Raw genomic sequence first — 13676 nt, 5'->3', positions numbered from 1 at the left:
ATTCTTGAAAACAAGTACATGTTTTTGTTTCTTTTTTTCCTTTTTGGATCACACCTGGAGATGCTCAGGGATTACTCCTGGCTCTGCACTCCTGGCAGTGCTCAGGGGACCATATGGGATGCTGGGAATCGAACCTGGGTCGGCCATGTGCAAGGCAAATGCCCTACCTGCTGTGCTATTGCTCCAGCCCCAGAACATGTTTTATTTTTATAAAAAGTAAACCTTCATTATGATCAAGATAGAATAAACTGGGGCAGAGAGATAGGAGTGGGTCGATATTTGCTTTATATTTGGCTGACCCAGGTTCAATTCCCAAAATTACATATGGTCCCCCCAAGTCCACCAGGGGTGATTCCTGAGTGCAGATCCAGGAGTAACCCCTAAGCACTGCCAGGTGTGTCCCCAAACCAAAATAAATAAATAAACAAACATATCAAGAATAAACAAGTCTATATGTGAAGGCAGAATAAAAAAAAGAGACCAGATATTCAAATATTACTAACACCTGAAATACAAATAGAAAAATGAAAGGGGGGCTGGAGCAATAGCACAGGGGGTAGGGTGTTTGCCTTGCATGCGGCCAACCCGGGTTCAATCCCCAGCATCCCATATGATCCCCCGAGCACCGCCAGGAGTAATTCCTGAGTGCATGAGCCAGGAGTAACCCCTGTGCATCACCGGGTGTAACCCAAAAAGAAAAAAAAAGAAAAATGAAAGGGGTGGAGGGCTAGAGAGATATTACATTGGGTAGAGCACTTGCCTTGCACACAGTTGACCCAGATTTGATCCCCGGCACCCCATATGCTCACCCAAGCCCCACCAGGAATGATCCCTGACCACAGAGACCGGAGTAAGTCCTGGGCATTGCTGAACGTGTCTCTCCCCCACACTCTCCAAAAAGAAAGAAGAACTAAACTCCATACCAGTTCATTACAGGGTCCCAAAGAGCACCAGGACTTGTATCAAAAGCAGGTTCTACCACAGCAAGAGCAGGTGTTTCCTAGCTTGTAATGGAATCTTCTTGTCCCTTTCTGCATCAGAATCACTGGAATCCCAAGGTCTCATCCTTGAAGTACAGATCAGAATCACAAGGTTGAGGGCCCAGACATGTACATTTGTGAGTGTGTGTGTGTGTGTGTGTGTATATATATGTGTATGTGTGTATACATATATAAAGGCCCTCCCGTTGATCGTCGATTTGCTCGAGCGGGCCCAGTAACGTCTCCATTGGAGACTTTGTTGTTACTGTGTTTGGCATATCGAATACGTCACGGGGAGCTTGCCAGGCTCTGCCGTGCGGGCGAGATACTCTCGGCAGCTTGCTGGGCTCTCCGAGAGGGGCGGAGGAATCGAACTCGGGTTGGCCATGTTGGCTGCGTGCAAGGCAAACGCCCTACCCGCTGTGCTATCACTCCAGCCCTTAAATATTTTTATTATAAAATTTAAAGTAAAGTAAAGGCCCTCCCGTTGATCGTCGATTTGCTCGAGCGGGCCCAGTAACGTCTCCATTGTTGTTACTGTCTTTGGCATATCAAATACACTCCGTAGCTTGCCGGGCTCTCCGAGAGGGGCGGAGGAATCGAACTCGGGTCGGCCATGTTGGCTGCATGCAAGGCAGACGCCCTACCCGCTGTGCTATCTGGCCGAGTATACATATATACACATATATATACACATATATATATACACACATACATGTATATACATATATACACACACATATATATACATATATTTGCATATACCCATGCATTTTTTAAAAGATGCATTTTCAAAAATGTTCACTGGTAGTTCTAATGCATACTACTAGTTAAAAACTGTTGTAGGAAACTATGGTATTCTACACAATGGAATACTACACAGTTGTTAGGAAAAATGAAGTCATGAAATTTGCTTATAAATGAATGACATGGAGAATATCATGCTGAATGAAGTAAGTCAGAAGGAGAGGGACTTATAGAATGACAGCATTCACTTATGGGATATTAAAAAAAATAATATGAGACTATTAGTATGGCCTATATTCAAGGCCAGGAAAAACAGGGGCTAGGAGGACTGATAAATGGTCGGAAGCTTGCCACAAGTGTGTGTTGCAGAGTGGGGAGAAGGTGGGGGCGGGGGAGGACAGTTAGAATAGAGAAGGAACCAGTATAACAATAATAGTTAGAAATGATCACTCTGGACAAGAGCTCAAGAGCTGCGTGTTCAAAGTAGGTAAAGGGATAGACTTGATAAGCTTTCAGTATCTATATTGCAAACCATAATGCAAGGGGGTGGGGAGAGAGAGAGGTTGGAAACTGGGGACATTGGTGGTGGGAAATGTACACTGGTGGAGGGATGGGTGTTGGCACATTGTATGACTGAAACCCAGTCATGACCAACTTTGTAACTGTATATTTCACTGTAATTCAATTAAAAAAAAACACTGTAGTCAAGGCCAGAAAGATGGTATAGTGGGGTAGGGCGTTTGCCTTGCATTAGCCTGACCCAGATGTCATCCACAGGACCTCATTTGGTTCCCCAAGCCCAATAGGAATGATCCCTGAAAGCAGAGCCAGAAGTAAGCCCTGAGTACCACCGCTGTTTCCCCAAAAGCAAGCAAACAAAAAAATTGCATGAATTCATCAACTAAAAACTGTTGGAATAAAACAATATGTCACATGCCCCTCTCTCCAGCGATGATACTTTAAATTTTTTTAAATTAAAGCCATTTTAGGGGCTGGAGCAATAGCACAGTGGGTAGGGCGTTTGCCTTGCACACAGGCGACCCAGGTTCAAGCCCCAGCATACCATATGGTCCCCCAAGCACCGCCAGGAGTAATTCCTGAGTGCAGAGCCAGAATTAACCCCTAAGCATCTCTGGGTATGACCCAAAAAGCAAAAAGAAAAAAAAATGAAACACATTTAAAATTTTTTCTTTCATTTTGCTAAGAAGACCATGTGGAAATATGGACCCCTAAGACAACATTCATAGAGAATCACAGAACATCAATGATATTCGGGGTCACCAGGCCAACCCATTTATTCTACTGATGAGGAAACTGAGGTCCAGACAGGTCATTAATTGGTGTTGGAGTCAGGACTACCACACAAGCTCCCAATTCCATTATGTCTTACTTCACTGACTCCACCAAGCCCACATTTGCACCATGACTGACTATAAAAGTAGGTGGTGGTTTCTCACAGACCAGCCATGCCGAGGGCTCCACCCTCTTACTAAGCTCAGATATTTGCCATACACAAAACACAGTACTCAAGGCCATCACAAGGAAAGGAATAACTTCCATAAGCAAAAGGAGCTACAATCTTACTGAAAGAGAGACTATTGAAAATCAAAAAGGTAGTAGATATATTCAGTATGTCACAAATTCTTTAGGAAAAGAGTTTGAAGGCGTACATCAAAAATCACTGGAATGGCCATTCCTGTAAACCCAGCATTCTTCTTCTTTTTTTAAATTTTCTTTTTACACTTTTATATAAACATTGTGGTTTACAAAGTTGTTCATGATGATTTCTTACAATATTAGTCAATATTCTGATACCAATCCCACCACCATTACACCTTCCCTCCACCACTGTCTCCAATTTTCCCCACCCCTTAATCCTGTCCTCATAGAAGGCCCTCAATAATTAATCTTATACTGCTTTCTTAAAATCAATAATTGGTTAACAGAATAATCAAAAAATGTTTCTTTAGAAGAAGAAATTGTTGTATCTCACTATGGAGCCATAAAGTCCTTGTATAAGAGATTACAAGATGTTGTTACAGGTTAAGCCTTCTGTGTTTATATTTTGTTAATCTTAAGATTTAAACCAAGCATTCTTACTTGTGGAAAACTAGCATAAAAAAAAACTAACATAGAGGACAGAGAGAATAGTACAGCAGGTAGGAAGTTGCCTGCCTTGCACGTGACTCATCTGGGTTAAATCCCCAGCATCCCATATGGTCCCCTAGTGCCTTCAGGAGTGATTCCTGAGTGCAGAGCCAGGAGTAACCCTGAGCATCACTGGGTGTGGTCAATAAAAAAACCAGCAAAAAAACAAACAAACAATATAAAATACAGTAAGGCGCTTTACCTTGCACACAGTGACCTGGATTCCATCCCAAGCAGCATCTGGTCCCTCAGACCCCCCAGGAGTGGTCCCTGAGCAAAGAACCATGAGTCCGCCCTGAGAAAAACCCAGCATGGCCCCAAAACAAAACCTAGAATAATGAATATACGCAATATGCCCAAGAGTGACCCTCACTCCTCTCTAACCCTCTCACAGGGAAAAATGATGATTGGTAGTTTTTATTAATATAATTATCATCACCTAATTAACAGAGAAATTTCTAAATCCCTTTTAGACATGAGGTCTTTAGCTTTAGGACTAATCCCATTAAATCCTATCAAACCCAGTGGAACAAAAACAGGTTATTGACCTACCAGCACTCTCACCTCCCTCCTGATGGTGAGTCACTTTTCTAGGAAAAAAGTTTCATCTTGCTTTACCTGCTTCTCTCCTTCCAGATGTTGAAGCAGATTCAAGCTTATTTCTCTTCCCAGTCATTAATCCCCTCGTTTTAATTTTTTTTAGCAATTGTTTCATCAGAGCATCAGTGGAAAAAGCACATGTCCAACATCAAGGGAATGACTAAACCATAGGAGCTCTCTGCTTCTTCCATAATTCCAATGGCTGCAATTACTTAAAAGGTTGAAATGAAATGACATCAAGTCAGCTGAAAAGAAGTCCAACACCAACTCTTACTTACAATGATGTGAAACGCCCTAGAGGGTTTCTAAAAAGGGATATGCAGAATGCTTATGATGTTGATGTGATAGGATAATGCACAGCTTTTCCTTTCTTGTATTAAAATTTTTTGTTCTACAAAACACAACCCAACCGACCATGAATGGAAAACCATGGTCTCTGAAGCAAAAAATAAAAAAAGTAAATTTTCATGATGACTTATAAGGAACGACAAGTAAGCTGGATTCCCAATGAGCCCTGAGTATGCTGATCAGTCTGTAGTTAATAAGGGGTCTCTAGGACTGAGACATTTTATTTGCCATGGTCAGGCAGAATCCCAGAGACTTCTCAAAAACAGCATAAACAAATCTAATGAGCATAACAATGTTTAAGATGAAAAGCGTCCTGAAAACCGACATTGGAAAACCACCAACCTGGACCATTTTTATAAAGCTTAAAAAAAAAAATGTGGAAAGTAGGGTTTTTGTAGGAGCAAAAAATCCTACCAAGAAGATATTTAAAAACTAAAATTAGGGGCTGGAGTGATGTGCAGCGGGCAGGGCATTTGCCTTGCACACGGCTGACCTGGGTTTGATCCCCAGCATCCCATATGGTCCCCTGAACACTGCCAGGAGTAATTCCTGAGTGCAGAGCCAGGAGTAACCCCTGAGAATCGCTGGGTGTGACCCAAGAGAAAAAAAGGACACTAAAATTAAATGAACACGGGAGTTGGAGTGATAATACAGAAGATAGGGTGTTTGCCTTGCACACAGCTGACCCAGGTTCGATTCCCAGCATCTCATATGGTCCCCTCCAGCACTACCAGGAGTAATTCCTGAGTGCAGAGCCAGGAGTAATCCCTGAGCATCGCTGAGTGTGACCAAAAAAGAAAAAAATAACTAAACAATTAACTAAACAATTAAATGAACACAAATTCTCCAAAGGTGTCCTCGCACCCACCTGCTCAAATTACCTGGAATGAGCTAGTCCTTTATTTCAGGCCACAGGACAAGATGTAGGAAAAAGGTAAGTAGAATACAATGACTCCTACAAAGGGACAGATTTATCGGCACTTCCTCTGCTCTTGAACCTACACGTGCATGAAGCTACAAAGGCCAGTTTCCACTGTGTGCTCATGGGAACTAGCCCCAGCCCAACAGACGATTAGAGAGGGCCGACTGATTCGCCTTTTCAGTAGAGCAGATCAAGGAAAAGAAGTTTACTGCTTAAAGGGAGAGAGAAGTGACTTGAGAACTTCAAAGCAGGTAAACCAGGAGGGATGTAGAGAGGAACAGGCAGGAGCCGGACCAAATGGGAAGCCTGAACTCAGACTGAAACTGCCACTTGTTACGACTTGAACTTTGGCCATTAACAAGCGCCCTGATCACTTCAAGCAGAGGGATAAAAATTTTATAGCACTTCACCCTGCCTGCTTCATCCCTTTCTGGTTTGTAGGCTTGTCATGTACTTGTTTTCACTCTGTTGTCCAAGGTCAAGAGCATCTGAGCTATAAGAGGTCAGAAGAAATCAAAGAATTCTACAGACTCCAGTGCTCTCAACAACACTTTCCCTTCAGTTGAAGTGCAAGAGTTTTTTCGTTTTTTGTTTTTTTTTTCTTTTTGGGTCACACCTGGCAATGCACAGGGTTACTCCTGGCTCTGCACTCAGGAATTACTCCTGGCAATACTCGGGGGACCATATGGGATGCTGGAAATCGAACCCGGGTCGGCCACGTGCAAGGCAAACTCCCTACCCGCTGTGCTATTGCTCCAGCCTCTTAAGTGCAAAGAGTTTTGCAAGTACATCATTGCTATCTTTTATTTTTTTGGTGGGGGGGGGGGGTGGGCCTCACCTATCAGTGCTTAGGGGCTACTCCTGGTTCTGTGCTTAGTGGTTGCTCCCAGATGTGCTTGGGATACCTTATGGGGATAAGTGTTGGGGATATAACATGATTGGCCAAAGGCAAGGCAAGCACCTTACCCTGATAAGCACTGTACTTAACTCTCTCTTTCTCTCTTCCTCCTTTTCTTTGGGGGGTAGGGGGAAAAATCACACCTGGCAATGATCAGGGGTTACTCCTAGCTCTACATTTAGGAGTCGCTTCCTGGCGGTGCTCAAAGGACTACGTGAGATGCTAGGGATCGAATCCAGGTCAGGCACGTGCAAAGCAAGTATCTTACCCACTGCACTTATCTCTATAAGTATAATGGGCTGGAAAGAGAGCCCACTATACTTATCTCTCTTTATTATTTATTTATTTATTTTATTTTATTTTTGCTTTTTGGGTCACACCCGGCGATGCACAGGGGTTACTCCTGGCTTATGCACTCAGGAATTACTCCTAGCGGTGCTCAGGGGACTCTATGGGATGCTGGGAATCTAACCCGGGCCAGCCACTTGCAAGGCAAATGCCCTACCCGCTGTGCTATCACTCCAGCCCCTACTTATCTCTCTTCCAAAACCAACCAACCAACCATGGGGCCAGAGAAAGAGTACAGAGGGTAGGTGCTTGTTTTGCACAGGACTGACCAGGGTTTGATCCCTGGCATCCCACATGGTCCCCTGAGCACTGCCAGGAAGTAACTCCTGAGTGCACAGCCAGGAATAGTAACACCTGAGCATCACCAGGTGTGCCCTCCCCCCCCCCAAAAAAAAACAAACAACAATAACAACAACAAAAAAATTACCCAGCCTTTTAGTGCAAACTCGATCACTAACTCCTCATGATGTTGCAGAAGTGAGGAGAATCAAGTTTACTAGAGGAATTGCAGTGGTACTCATGGATTTGCTTCAGATCTTACAGAGGCTGCCTATTCTAACCTGGCACAGGGTAAAACAAAGTAAAACAAACCAAAAAAAAAGTGTTTTAGGGGCCAGAGAATAGTACATTTGCTCTTGCACACAACATAGCCCGTAACCTTATGCTGTCCCCTACGCCCATAAGGTGTGATCCCTGAACAGAAAGCCAGGAGTAAACTCTGATCACATCTAGATGTGACCCAAAATCCAAAGCATAAATTTATTAAATAAATAATATATTTTATTCAAATCACAATATACATGGGCTATTACACTTCACCTCACAATATACGTGGGATATTACACTTGGGTCTGACAAACCTCCATCAAATAGGAAGTTATTCCATAAAAACCCAAGAACGAGGAAACATAAATAGGGAAGCATGACAAGATCTATAAAGTGAAGAAGACAAGATAATTATATGTATTTTCCTTAGGTCTGCAAGATCTAAGACATACTAGAAAAAAAGAAAACAGAAATATTTGTAGAAACACAAAGAAAACTCAAAGCTCCCAATAAAAGCTTGCTGATAACTGTCTGGCACTGAACATCTTGGTCTTTAACAATATTTACTTAGCAAATTGAAATAAAATTCTAGGGAGATAGGTTTTTTTTATTTGTTTGTTTTTGGAGGGGAAAGTATCACTGTCATTGTCCTCCCGTTGTTCATCGACTTACTCCAGCGGGCCCAGCAATGTCTCCATTGTGATACTTGTTACTGTGTTTGGCATATCGAATATGTCACGAGTAGCTTGCCAGGCTTTGCCATGCGGGCGAGATACTTTCGGTAGCTTGCCGGGCTCTCTGAGAGGGGCGGAGTTGCGTGCAAGGCAAACACCTTACCAGCTGTGCTATCACTCCAACCCGGGTAGGGTGTTTGCCTTGCACGTGGCCAACACAGCCGACCCGAGTTCGATTCCTCCGCCCCTCTTGGAGAGCCCAGCAAGCTACCGAGAGTATCTCACCCGCCCCGCAAAGCCTGGCAAGCTACCCGTGACGTATTCAATATGCCAAACACAATAACAATTCTCACAGTGTTACTGGGCCCACTGAGGCAAATCGATGAACAACAGGAGGACAGTGACAGTGACAGTGATGGGGGGAGGGGCTGAGGCACACTTAGAAGTGCTTGAAAGCTACCTGTCTTGGTGCCCAGGGTCACTCCTAGTAGTGCTCAGGGGACCCTGCCCTTGTCCATTCCTCTGAACTATCTCTCCAGCACTCTAGGAAGTTTTCAACTTTGGAAAGAGATTTTAGTTCTTCTAAAGAACTTGACATATGAGGGATTAATTACATTGGAGGTGAGTTGCTATACAAGTTGACCACACCCTGCTTACAGCTCTTCTTCCTGTGTCTCCTTCGAAGGAGCATTATTAGAAAGTTAAAATTAAATCTGATTCGTGGTAGGGGTCCTAGCCGACCAAGAATTTCCCATTTGCTTCACCCCACAAATATATCCTAGTAAAATTATAAGCCCTATCCAGGATTCAGGGGCTACATGAGCCTCAGAATACATGTTGGAAAGAAAAGATCTCTTTCCCAAAATAACTATTTTATGTTGGGAGAAACTATGCCTGAAATGCAAGTGTGCTGTCAGAGGAAGCTGACACTGTGTGTGGATGAGGATGGGGTAACTGTGGTTTACTGGACCACTCACCCCAAAGATTATTCTGCTGGGGTTAGAGTTTATCACAGAAATCTTGGAACGGTTACTACAGGACCACATGGAAGATGAAAAATCCAAGATTCTCTCACCCAGCTGATAAAGTTAATGTTGGTACTGCTGATCAAAAAAAAAAAAACCCCACTTAAAAGACAATAATACTACAGTACAATAGGATAGGGGCTGGAAAGATAGCACAATGGGTAAGGCATTTGTCTTGCATGTGACTGACCCGGGTTCGATTCCCAGCATCCCATATGGTCCCCTGAGCACCACCAGGAGTAATTCCTGAGTGCAGAGCTAGGAGCCTGTGCATCGCCTGGTGTGACCCTAAAAGTAAAAAATAATAGATAAATAGATAAATAAAGTACAATAAGATAAAAGCTGTTACATAAATGAATAAAATTTAAAAGGTTTCAATTTTCCTTAGCATATCACCTTGAATTAAAGAAAAAAAAAATTTGGCAGTGCCACGGATTGCATTATGTTTCAAATAGGCATGGCTCTACCACTGAGTCACATTCATTCCCTGGTCCCTGGTGATATTTTCTTAAAAATTAATTAAAGAACTGTGATTTACAGAGTTATTGATAGTTGAGTTTTAGGCATATGATGTTTCAACATCAATCCCACCACCAGTGTAAACTTCCCTCTACCAGCGTTTCCTTATTACCTTCCCATCCCAATCCCACCCCATCCCTGCCCGTCAACTTGACAGGCACATTGCAGAGTTTCAGTGGCTGCAGCTTAGAACTTAGGTTTTCAGTATTGTTGAGTCTGAGTTCTGGACACCACTCTCCCGTATCACCGGTATAACTGAAGCCCTGATGCCTGCTCATCCTTACTTCCCGTTTTCTTCCTCCCCCTCCTTGATTTCTTTCCTTCTCTGTCTTTTTTTTTTTTTGTCCTTCTCCTCTCTGAATACTGGGGTTAAGGGTGATCTAGGCATCCCACCTTTACTACAGTACATATCCTCATCCAGTATTCTATGTTCCACATTCCACATATAGATGATTTGGTACTAGAAAGATTTGGTTACAGCTAATTGAGATAAAAGCTAGAGATGTTTAGGCAAGCAAGATTAAGTGAGCAATCGTACTTTTCACAGAAACTGCCACTATCTGTGGCCTCTTAAAATTGATCATGCTTAGGGCTGGAGCGATAGCACAGTAGATAGGGCGTTTGCCTTGCACGCAGCTGACCGGGGTTCGATCCCCGGTACCCCATATGGTCCCCTGAGCACTGCCAGGAGTAAATCCTGAGTGCAAAGCCAGAAGTAACCCCTGAGCATTGCTGGATGTGACCCAAAAAGGAAAAAAAAAATTGATCATGCTTCTTTGCTTTCTTTGATAAAAGCTTAATAACTATAACTGTTCTTCATCTTTAATAATCGCACGTTATATAGAATATTAATTCTTGTTTTATTTTATTTCTTTTCACACCTTTTATATCGATGTCCTCATTTTCTTTTTCTTTTTGGGTCACACCCAGCGGTGCTCAGGGGTTATTCCTGGCTCTGCACTTAGGAATTACTCCTGGCGGTGCTTGGGGGATCATATGGGATGCCGGGGATCGAATCTAGGTTGGCTACGTGCAAGGCAAACGCCCTACCCGCTGTGCTATTGCTCCAGCCCCCATGTCCTCATTTTTGTTTGTGCTCACGGATTGTTCTCTGTGATACTCATACTATGCTGGACAAAGGGACTGTGCTGGACAGATATTGAATCTGGCCTCTTTCGTGCAAAGAATGTATCTCAGCCTGTTGAGCTCTTGTTCTTATTTTGTACTTTATGCTACATAAAAGTTTTAAAGCCACCACTACATCTGTGTGTGTGTGTGTTTGTGTTGCAGTGCTGATGATTGAACTCAGGTCTCTTACCTGTAAAACTGGTACTTTACCATTCTCATGCAGGCAAGGCAAGCACTGGAGCCACATTCCTAGTGCTTATCTCTGAGCCTTTTTGAATATAAATGAACAGAATAACTGAGAGTTGATGTAAGTGTGTTTTGGTTAGCACAATGCAGATATGATGATTAGAATTCATTAACTAAATAAAGTTTAAATGCACATTGAGGGCCTATATTCTGATACTGAAATATTTGTATTTATTTCTCCTTATTTAAAAAAAATACAGGTGGGGCTAGAGCAATAGCACAGCGGGTAGGGCGTTTGCCTTGCACACAGCTGACCTGAGCGTCCCATATGGTCCCCCCGAGCACCGCCAGGAGTAATTTCTGAGTGCATGAGCCAGGAGTAACCCCAGTGCATTGCCAGGTGTGACCCAAAAAGGAAAAAAAAATACAGATAATTAAGAAATATTTTTATTCACTCGTACCAGTTCTCATTGCATTGCTGCAGTATAGAGTGTTTTTACATAGAAATTATGAAGATCAAAATGTGTAAATGTCATTCAAGATGCACTGAGTGGCTAGAAAGAATAACTGAAGAATTGTTTGAAATAACGCCTGCAAGTTGATTACCTGCAGAGTCAGAGTATATGTGCAGTGTCACAGAGAATGAGCAGGGTCTTAACCATTGACAGTTCTGAGTTTCCAAAGTTTCGAATATAGTTATGTTGTCATTTGAATACCTTTCGTAATTTTTTTTTCTTTTTGGGTCACACCCGGCTATGCACAGGGTCTACTCCTGGCTCTGCGCTCAGGAATTACCCCTGGCAGTGCTCAGGGGATCATATGGGATGCTGGGAATTGAACCCTGGTCGGCCGTGTGCAAGGCAAATGCCCTACCTGCTGTGCTATTGCTCCAGCCCCACCTTTCATAATTTTTAAAGTAAGCTCTTCTGTTACATCCAAGAGTATGTTCTTTTCTTTCTGCCTTTACATTGAGGTTGAACTTTACACATAGACTTTTAGGATAATTAATTCAGATGGGGAATTTTGGGTGAAATTATTTTTTGTGATGTACATCAAAACTTGCAAAATTCTTTATTTTTTTTGAAATTTTAAATTGTTATTTTTATTTTGTGGGTCAGCCGGCTGCGTGCAAGGCAAATGCCCTACCCGCGAGGTATCTCACCTGCACTGCAAAGCCTGGCAAGCTACCCATGATATATTCAATATGCCAAACACAGTAACAAGTGTCACAATGGAGACGTTACTGGGCCTGCTCAAGCAAATCAATGAACAACGGGAGGACAGTGACAGTGACAGTGATCATTCCTTGCAGCTGAATAACATTCCATTGAGTATATTACAACATGATGATTTTTTTTCTTTCTTTCTTTTTTTTTTTTCTTTTTTATTAGTGAAACACCATGAGGTACAGTTGTAGATTTACAAATTTTTGTGCTTGGATCTCGGTCATACCACGATCAAATACCCATCCCTCCACCAGTGCCCATTTTCCACCACCAGGATAATATCCCTCCCCCCCATCCTCCCATCCCCCCATCCCCCCCTGCCACTGTGGCAGGGCATTCCCCCCTGTTCTCTCTCTCCTCCTGGGTGCTGTGATCAGCCAAAGAGGCATTGAGTGGCGAACATGTTCAGTCCAGTCTACTTTCAACCTGCATCTCCCCTCCTGGGAGGATCCTCCAAACACCCTCCACTTGGTGTTCCCCTTTCTATCTGAATTGTCCTTTCCCCTAGAATACCCAGCTGGCCTCTAAGTTATGGAGTAATTCTCCTGGTGTTGCTCTCAGCTATTCTTGGGTATTAATCTCATATTTTATTATTTTATATCCCCCAGATGAATGCTATCTTTCTATGTCTATCCCTCTCTTTCTGACTCATTTCGCTTAGCATGATACTTTCCATATTGTACCACTTGTATGTAAAGTTCATGACTTCATCTTTTCTAAGAGCCACATAGTACTCCATTGTGTAGATGTACCAAAGTTTCTTTAACCAGTCATCTGTTCTTGGGCACTCAGGTCTCTTCCAGTTTCTGGCTACTGTAAAGAGTGCTGCAATGAACAAACAAGTGCAGATGTCACTTCGGCTACACGTTTTTGCCTCTCTGGGATATATTCCCAGGAGTGGTATCGCTGGGTCAAATGGGAGCTCAATTTCTAATTTTTTGAGGAACGCCAAGAGAGAGATAGCCACAAAAAGTCGCCTATCTTCGAAAACTCTTGAGCTAATTCGCCAGCGTGGTTTGGCGCATGCCTCAGGCAACCGCAAGCTAACGTCCGAGCTTGCAAAGCAGTGCAGAGATGCGATCAAGGAAGACCTCAAAGAGAGAAGAGCAGAAGTACTGGTAGATGCGGCAGAAGCCGGGAAAAGTATTCGTAACGCCCGCCTGTCCTTCGCCAACTATAAGACCAAGATGACTGCCCTCCGACGTCCTGATGGATCCATCACATCCTCCAGAACGGCAATGGAGAAGATTATCCATGACTTCTACTCAAATCTCTTCGATAGCCATGTCCACTTGCCAACATACCAAATTCCACAGGATGGGTATGTCGTTCCCAACGTTCTCCCTTCCGAAATCCGACACGCCATTTCGTCAGTAAAGAA

General features: G+C 43.2%; 1 protein-coding gene and 1 non-coding gene across 2 annotated transcripts in view; both read left to right on the top strand.

Moving 5' to 3' along the window:
* The window catches only part of NFYB (nuclear transcription factor Y subunit beta), a 138120-nt gene that overhangs the window by 30230 nt on the left and 94214 nt on the right, over nucleotides 1-13676 (top strand). The gene's annotated exons all lie outside the window — the stretch shown is intronic.
* Nucleotides 7430-7562, top strand: LOC130029253 (small nucleolar RNA SNORA66). Its single transcript, XR_008793298.1, has one exon. It is a non-coding gene; the product is annotated as a small nucleolar RNA SNORA66 (small nucleolar RNA).

The sequence above is a fragment of the Sorex fumeus genome, unplaced genomic scaffold (assembly GCF_029834395.1).
Source record: "Sorex fumeus unplaced genomic scaffold, SorFum_2.1 ptg000003l, whole genome shotgun sequence".
Lineage (NCBI taxonomy): Eukaryota > Metazoa > Chordata > Mammalia > Eulipotyphla > Soricidae > Sorex > Sorex fumeus.
This window is presented reverse-complemented; position numbering and strand designations above follow the sequence as displayed.